This window comes from Panthera uncia, assembly GCF_023721935.1.
Source record: "Panthera uncia isolate 11264 chromosome B2 unlocalized genomic scaffold, Puncia_PCG_1.0 HiC_scaffold_24, whole genome shotgun sequence".
Lineage (NCBI taxonomy): Eukaryota > Metazoa > Chordata > Mammalia > Carnivora > Felidae > Panthera > Panthera uncia.
This window is the reverse complement of record NW_026057580.1, coordinates 2,145,004-2,152,960: the sequence shown is the minus strand read 5'-3', so window position 1 is coordinate 2,152,960 and position 7,957 is coordinate 2,145,004.

Below are 7,957 nucleotides of genomic sequence, written 5' to 3'. Positions count from 1 at the left end.
GCGTTGGAGGGAGTAAGGATGCCCCACTTAGCACCATCGTAAACATCTCATTTTTAAACTAAATAATTTTACCCATTAGAGCCCTGCAAGAGTAGAACAAGCCTTGCTGAAGTCACCTTAGGGGTAGGGTAGGGTCTTGTCCATGAGAAAAAGAAAGAAGGAAACTGACATGGGCTGAGGGCCTACCCTATGTAGGCCTAGTTGATTCTATAACTTGCATCTTGATCTGTTTGTTTGTTCACATATCTTCCCAACTGTCCATCCCTTGTTCACTTTTTAATCCATCTAATTTTTTATGCACTTCATCCCTAAACACTTCAGCATGCACATCGTATCATTGACAATCGTGTAGCCCAAATCCTTATCAAGCTACCCAATGTGCCATCACGCCAGAAAGTTTTTGCCCCTTTGCTCTTCACAGGAAATGCAAGAGGTAGAGGTTTTTTTTGTTCTGTGTTTATAGATGAGTAAACTGAGACTCAGAGAAGTTGGGTGCCTTGCCCCCTATTACACAGCAAGTAAGTGGCTGAGCTGGGTTTCAAAAACAGTAACATTATCTGATGCCCGGCGTGAGGCCCTTCCTGCTCATTCAAGGATCCTGGGGACAGGTGGAATCCAGAGCCATCCATTTGAAGGAAAATGTGAGTGTACTAGAAAGAGTGCTGGACTTGGGAGTCAAAAGACCTGGAGACTGTAGCTTTCTACAACGCAGACCTCACGCTGTCTGGTGTCTGCACATTGCTGGGTATGTTGTAGAGGCTCAATAAACACTTGTTGAATAAATAATTACTACTGTAGCTGATGAAAGACTTAGATGCAGGATATATATAAAGAATTCCTAATAAGTCGATAATTAGAAGATAAACGATCCACTTAAAAAAAAAAGCAAAGATTTTAACAGACAATTCACCAAAAGGCCTGTAAGCACATGGAACAGGTGAATAGCATCACTACCCATCTGAGGAATCCAAATTAAAGCCATAATGAACTATTATTACACACTTACCCATTAAAAATTTTTAAAGGTTACCAACGCAAAGTGCAGATAAGCATGGAGAGCAACTGGAATTCTCTTACACTGCTGGTGGGAAAGTCAAATGGTACAGCCGCTTTGGAAAAGGTCTGCAAGTTTCCTACAAAGCAAAATACACATCAACTTGCTGTCCCAACAATTCTACTCTTAGGTCTTTACCCAAGACAAGTGAAAACACGTATCTTCAAAAAGATATACAAAGATGCTCATAATAGTGTTAGTCACAATGACTCAAAACTGGAAACAACCCAAATGTTCATTAACAACAGGAGGAACAACCAGCATGATCTATCATCTATCTATCCATCCATCTATCTAGATAGATGGATGGATAGATAGATAGATACATCTCCTGTGGATGCCATTCAACAATAAAAAGAAATTAACTCTTGATACGTACAACAACATGGGTGAATCACAAAAACAGGCTGAGTGCAAGAAGCATTGCTCAAAAAGGGGTATACACTGAATGATTCCATCTATATGTAGTTCTAGAACAGGCAAAAGTAATATATGATGCAAAATATCGGAATAGTGGTTGCCTGGGAGTTTGAGCAGAGATTAACTGAGAAGGGGAACAAAGGAACTTTCTGGCATGATGGCACGTTCTGTATCTTGATAAGAATTTCGGCTACACGATTGTCAGTGATATGATGTGCATGCTGAAGTGTTTAGGGCTGAAGTGGATAGAAAATCAGATGGATTAAAACATGAGTAAGGGATGGATAGTTGGGAAGATATGTGAACAAACAAACAAAGCAAGATGTTAGTTGTAGAATCAAGGTGGCAGGTATATGGGTGTCCATTGTGTATCTTTTCCGTACGTTTAAAATCGTTCAGGAGGTCTGGGTGGCTCAGTCGGTTGAGCATCCGACTTCGGCTCTGGTCACGATCTCACAGTTCATAGGTTCCAGCCCCGCATTGGGCTCTGTGCTGACAGCTCAGAGCCTGGATCCTGCTTCAGATTCTGTGTCTCCCTCTCTCTCTGTCCTTCTCCCACTCACGCTCTGTCTGTCTCTCTCAAATATAAAAAATAAACATTAAAAAAATGGTTCATATTACAATTATGAAAAAAACGAGTAAGACTTGGATTCCACTCTCAGATTAAATGTGCATAGTCTCCAAGGCTGCTTGGGATCTCTCCCTGCCCACTTTGCAACCTCATTTCTCTCTACTTCATACTTTGCTTTCCACATTGTCGTCACAAGGATCTTCTTTCACTTCCTCAAACCCACCAGGTACCACCTCAGGCCACAGGGCCTTTGCATATTCTATCTTCTCTAAGAGGATCTCCTGCCTTTTCTCTCCCAGATAATGTCACAGACTTCAGCTCAAGCAACCTTCCCCTGAGTGCTTTCTCTCTCTCTTCACTAGCTTCATTGCCTTAGTTGTTGGAGAAAGACTTTTTCTGTACTAGTCCTTATGGCTCAGCTCTCAGTGCTGCTACTCTGTTCGTTCTTTGCCCCATGAGACTAACAGCTCCATGACAGCAGGGCCATGTCCATGTGGGCTCACCAAGGCACAGCCATACTCAGCACAGTGTCTGGCCAGAGCCCATGCCCATGGTGTATCTACAGAATGAATGAATTTTTCTGAGCAGCCCTGTGGCCCTGGGAAAGGCCCAGCCACCCTTGGCCCATTTCATGCCATCAAACGAGATTAGTGAGGAGCAGTCTTTCTGTTTGCACAGGACCATTTCGCATAAATATTCCTAAACCACATGTTTTTAATTCAAAATGGAAACAACTTTAATGAATCCTATAGAAAATATAATGCATATTCCTTCCACTAAGATTATTCACTTTGTTGAATAAAAGAATTTCAATAAGAAAATTGATGCTGTTTTTTAGCCAGTAAAATGTTCCTACTTGGGCATTTTGAAAAGCCACCGTGAGGATCAGAGGCAGCTTTCCAATCTTGCACCTCTTATGATTTGCAGGGCATTAGAATCACAAAGCTCATTCATAGTTATTTTCTCATCCCTTCTTCTAAGTAGGTGATGTTATTATCCCCTCTTTGTAGATGGAGAAAGTGTAGCTCAGAGAGGGAAAGGGACTTACCCAAGGTCACACAGCAAGTTGATGACAGAGTACCCTTGGGTTCATTCATTCAATGGACAGAATACTTTCTGAGCACCCACCCCCATCCTGTATGTGGTATTATGCCAGGGGCTGGGAGTGTGGTGACAATAAGATGTAACTTCCCGTCTTTCCTGGTTTGCACCCCTACCCCTCTTGGTTGTAGGATTTTCTCTCCACTTGGACAGAGCAGGGAGGGCCGATCATCTGAGGTGCCCGGACTGAGTTCCCCGAAGCAGATTCTAAGACAATGATGTCAGGACAAGTAGTTTAGTGCAGGGGTGACAACAGGAAGTACCCACAGGGAAGACAGGAAATAAGGAAGGAGAGGAAGCTAAGACAGGTGTGGGCGACTGGGGACTGATCCCCACTCCCCTGCCCCGGGGAACTCTGGAATGCTGTGTAGGATACGCCTCAGAGTTGGTATTGATGCACGAACTGCCACTCATGATCAGTCAGGGGTTAGTCCCCAGGGTAACTGTCTGGCACCTCTGCCTTGTGGGAGGGCCCAAGTGTGCTCTGGTGGAGCAAGCCCTTGGGCAGCACCCACACATGCTTGTAGGAGGGAGCCATTACTGTGTACGGAAATGATGTAGAAAGGTGTAGGCTAAGAGGTGGGGCATCTATGCCAATCAGCCAGAATCCTGGAAGGACCGGCCGCGGGCTCTGTGGCTGCCGTGAGCCATCCTGCAGCCTAGTACTCACCTCCTGCCACTGTAGTCAGGCTGCGGGCACCAGCCCTGCAGAGTGAGGGCCTCAGCCCTGCCTTCTGAAGGGACCCATCCCATTCCTAGGTGGCATCAAAGGAATTCAAAATCTCTCTGCCTCTGAGCTGCTGGCTCTGGGGGCTTTTCCCTTGATTCTTGCTATTCTGTGGGAACAGAAAGGCAGAGCTGAAATGTTTGGGGAAATAAACCTTCCTGCCATGTTTCCTTTATCTATGACAAGAACTGCAAACCATGACCCATTGTCCAGTTTCCTCTTCTTGGTTTTGGTATCACCCAAGTTTTGTTTTGTTGTTGTTTTTTTTAACATTTATTTATTTATTTATTTATTTATTTTGAGAGAGAGAAAGAGTAAGGGAGGGTCAGAGAGAGAAGGAGAGAAAGAATCCCAAGCAGGCTCTGTGCTGTCAGCTCAGAGCCCTACGTGGGGCTCAGTCTCTCAAACCATGAGATCATGACTTGAGCCAAAATCAAGAGTTGGATGCTTAACCAACTGAGCCACCCAGGCGCTCCTCAAGTTTTAGAGGAGCCTATAGCTGCCCAACTACAGACTGCATTTCCCAGCCTCCCTTGCAGCTACCAGTGGTCAGGTGATGAAGTTCAGGCCTTGGGATATGAGTGAAAGCATGCACCTAAGCATTGTCCAGGGTGTACCCTTTAAAAAAAAAAAACAGGCCCACTCTCCACTTCTTCCTAATCCTTTCCACACGCTGGCAGTTGGCCTCCCCTGGAGCATCTCTCTTGGACTCAGTGATGGAAGGACCATGTTGAGGGGGACAGACATGTACCCACAGCCTGGGACTCTGGGTGTCAGATCATCCACCAGTCTGTGGGATATTTCATAAACTCCCATCAGCCACTGTCTTGAGGCTCCATATAGCAGCATGGCCTTTGGCTAACTCAGCTATGCCTAAGGTCCTTGCCACCTCTAATGATAGCTATTTCCATGAGCAATATTCTCACATTCCAGGTCTCAGGAAAGTGATCACTTCACCCTGACTCCCTTAGGTCAGGCCTTAAACCATTGCTCCAATCCCCAAAGTGTGCGGTTGGTTCACTGTCCCCCTGCACCCCCTATCTCCCCGATGTGTGACACAGCTTTTACCAGTGAAATAGATATCTCACAGATCTTGACTCTGGATGCCTGGAAACCTGTCTTCTGGTCATTGTTTTCAGGGCTTTTTAGTGTGCAGAAACCACAGAGATGCCTGGCCCCTGTGTAGCACAGCAAAAGTAAAAAAAGCAGAGTAAGTAGGTTGGGGGCACTGCTCCTCCACAACACTCCAAAATGAGAAGGGGATACAGGAGGTTTGGAGGAAAGCTGATCATTTAAAACCGAGATCTCTTAAGAGCAGGGGTCAGGTAAATGTGATGGGTTTCAGATGGCTCTTCCCAGAAGGTCAGGGTCTCAGCCCAGGCACCTGTATACCAGGAGTTGGGGACAAGGCCACATGACCCGCAGGTGAGTTTTGTTCTAAAGCTCTGGAATAAATCAAATGAGAATTGCTGAGAAGTCTACAGGCCATGAGCTGCTTGAGAGCAGGGATTATGCCAAGGCCCCTCTCGAGCCCCCCAATATTATATAATACTGTACTCTAGTCTCCAAAGATATTTATTGAACAAATTCATAGATAAGTAAAAAACATCATTATCCAACACTGTTTTCTACCTGTTCCTATCATTTTCAGGACTCCACAGTGAAATGGAGACATGGGAAACCTGAGAGTAGAGGAGGAGCATACCAGCTTCTCCAAGGAAAGGTTAGATCATATCCTCCCCAGAACCGTGAATTCACTTTGCTTACAATCACTTATCAGAGCTTATTATAAAAACGTTTATGTATCTGCCTCCTAAATAAGATGGTGTTTTTGAGGGACAAGGACTGAGTCTTTTAAGTGAATTCCCCAGTGCTTATTGGTGCTTGCTGTGAACGTTCAACATGTGCTGGATAAATATTGTTGAATGAATGGATGAATGGATGAACAAATGAATGAGTATAGTTCCCCATTGAAAATGGAACCCTCAAACACATTTCTCTATTAGAAAGTCACTGAGATTGAACACTGTCTCCCAGATCAGAATGGAACCTTTGCTCAGACAGGAAGTCCTTTGAGAGCAGGGTTGTCTCTTCCCTCAGACTGGGACACTGTGAGGGCAAGAGCTGTCTCTCTTCCCTCAGACTGAGGATTCTTTGAGTAAAAGCCTATGTCTAGAGTTCCCTGAGGGCAGGCCTATCTAATGCCCCTCAGATTGGGCTCTCTGAAGACAAGGCTGTGTCTCCCTTTCTCAAACTGGAACTCTCTGAGAGCAGGCCTGTGTCTCCCTCTCAGACTGGGACTCCCTGAGGACAAGACTCTATTTCCCCCTCAGACTGTGGGTCCCTAAGGGCAGGTCTGTGTCTCCTCTCAGACTGGGGTCCCTGGGGACAGGACTATGTGTCCCTCCTCAGACTGGGGCTCCCTGAGGACAGGGCTGTGTCTCTCCTCAGACTGGGGCTCTCTGAGGGCACGGTTTTGTCTCCCCCCTCAGACTGGTACTCCCTGAGGGCAGGGCTGTGTCTCCCCTCAGACTGGGGCTTCCTGAGGATAGGGCTGTGTCTCTCCCTCAGACTGGGGCAGGGTTTTGTCTCCCCCCTCAGGCTGGTACTCCCTGAGGGCAGGGCTGTGTCTCCCCCTCAGATTGGGCTCCCTGAGGGCAGGGCTGTGTCTCCTCCCTCAGACTGGGTCTCCCTGAGGGCAGGGTTGTGTCTTCCCCACAATAGACTGGACACCTACATCCGGCCCCTGGCACACTGCAGGGCAGCCCATCTGAAAGGTCCTTCTTCCCCATCAGTATGCTCCTGTTGATGAGCTCTGAATGGCCCTGTCCATGTCCTGTTGATGAGCATTTTTAATGTTTCAATCTGAATGTGTTGAGGAATCATAAACACAGGGAGAGAAAAAAAAGAAAGGAAAAGGAAAACAGAGAAAGAAAGGCCAAGTTGTGGCTAAGTTCATTCCAGCAGGCGGCCCTCAGCCTGGAGGGAAAAGTCTAATGCATGCAAAAAAACCTCATGAATAATTATTTCTGAGTGGCTCAATATTTTAAATGCTGATTTTTTTTCTCCTCTTCAGAAGAATACCACAACTATTTATTGCAAAGCAGAAGCCGGATGGAAGGCAATTAAGTTTGATTTCTGGGTTGGGGGATGAGCAGAGGAAGACGGAGTGGGGGTAGAGAGCAGGGGTGGATGGTGTGGGCAGGGGTGAGCAGATGAGGCCCCCTTGGCCAGCATCTCGTGAGGGCAGAGAAGAAAGGTCACCCCTCAACAAATAGGCCTAGAATGGATTACAATATCTTCTTCCCCTGAGGAGCTTCCGGCTTGGTGTTTCTGTCCTCACCCCTGGGACATCCAGGGGCAGATAGCAGAGGTGAAGGAAAAATACAAATGTCAGCTATTTGCCCCATGGTTAATGTCAAGGCTTTGGGGAAATTAAAACTGAAAAGTAAAGGAAGTCTCTAATCCTGGGTGATTATATGACTGTCCCTCTCCCCAGAGCAGGGATAAAAGTTCCCCAGCTCTTCCTTGAGGGGGTCAGAGCTTTGACTTCTTCTCCAGTGGCTCTGAGGACTGGGGGTTCCCACACTGGCTAATTCATACAAAGATCACAGCAACCTGTCTGGCCCTTCCTCCCTGGCTTATTTTACTCTGGCTATGGTCCTGTGAGGCCGGAGGATGGATGCTATTATTCCCATTTATGTTTAAAGAAACTGAAGCTCAGAGAGGCCAGTGAATTGCCCCAAGAGGAAGCACAGCAAAAGGGACCAGGTGTTTGGACTTCCAGGCAGCCCTTGTCCCTTGTGCCATCACTGCCTTAACTGCGAGGTGCCTCCAGGGTGACAAATGGTGATGAGACACTAGGTGTATCAAATTCAAAGAGCACGCCAGGCCCATCCAGGCACGTGCAGGCACCGCGTTCCCTCCCCAATCCTCACCCGGTCCCTCCAGTCACCTTGGGCTGCTCCAGCCTTTGCTGCCTGCACTTCCCCCGGGTCCTTGGTTACCTTAGTGTCACGCTTGCCCATAATGCAGGCCTGAGCACCGGTGCCTGGGGATGCACATGTGGCCTCCTCAACAGGAT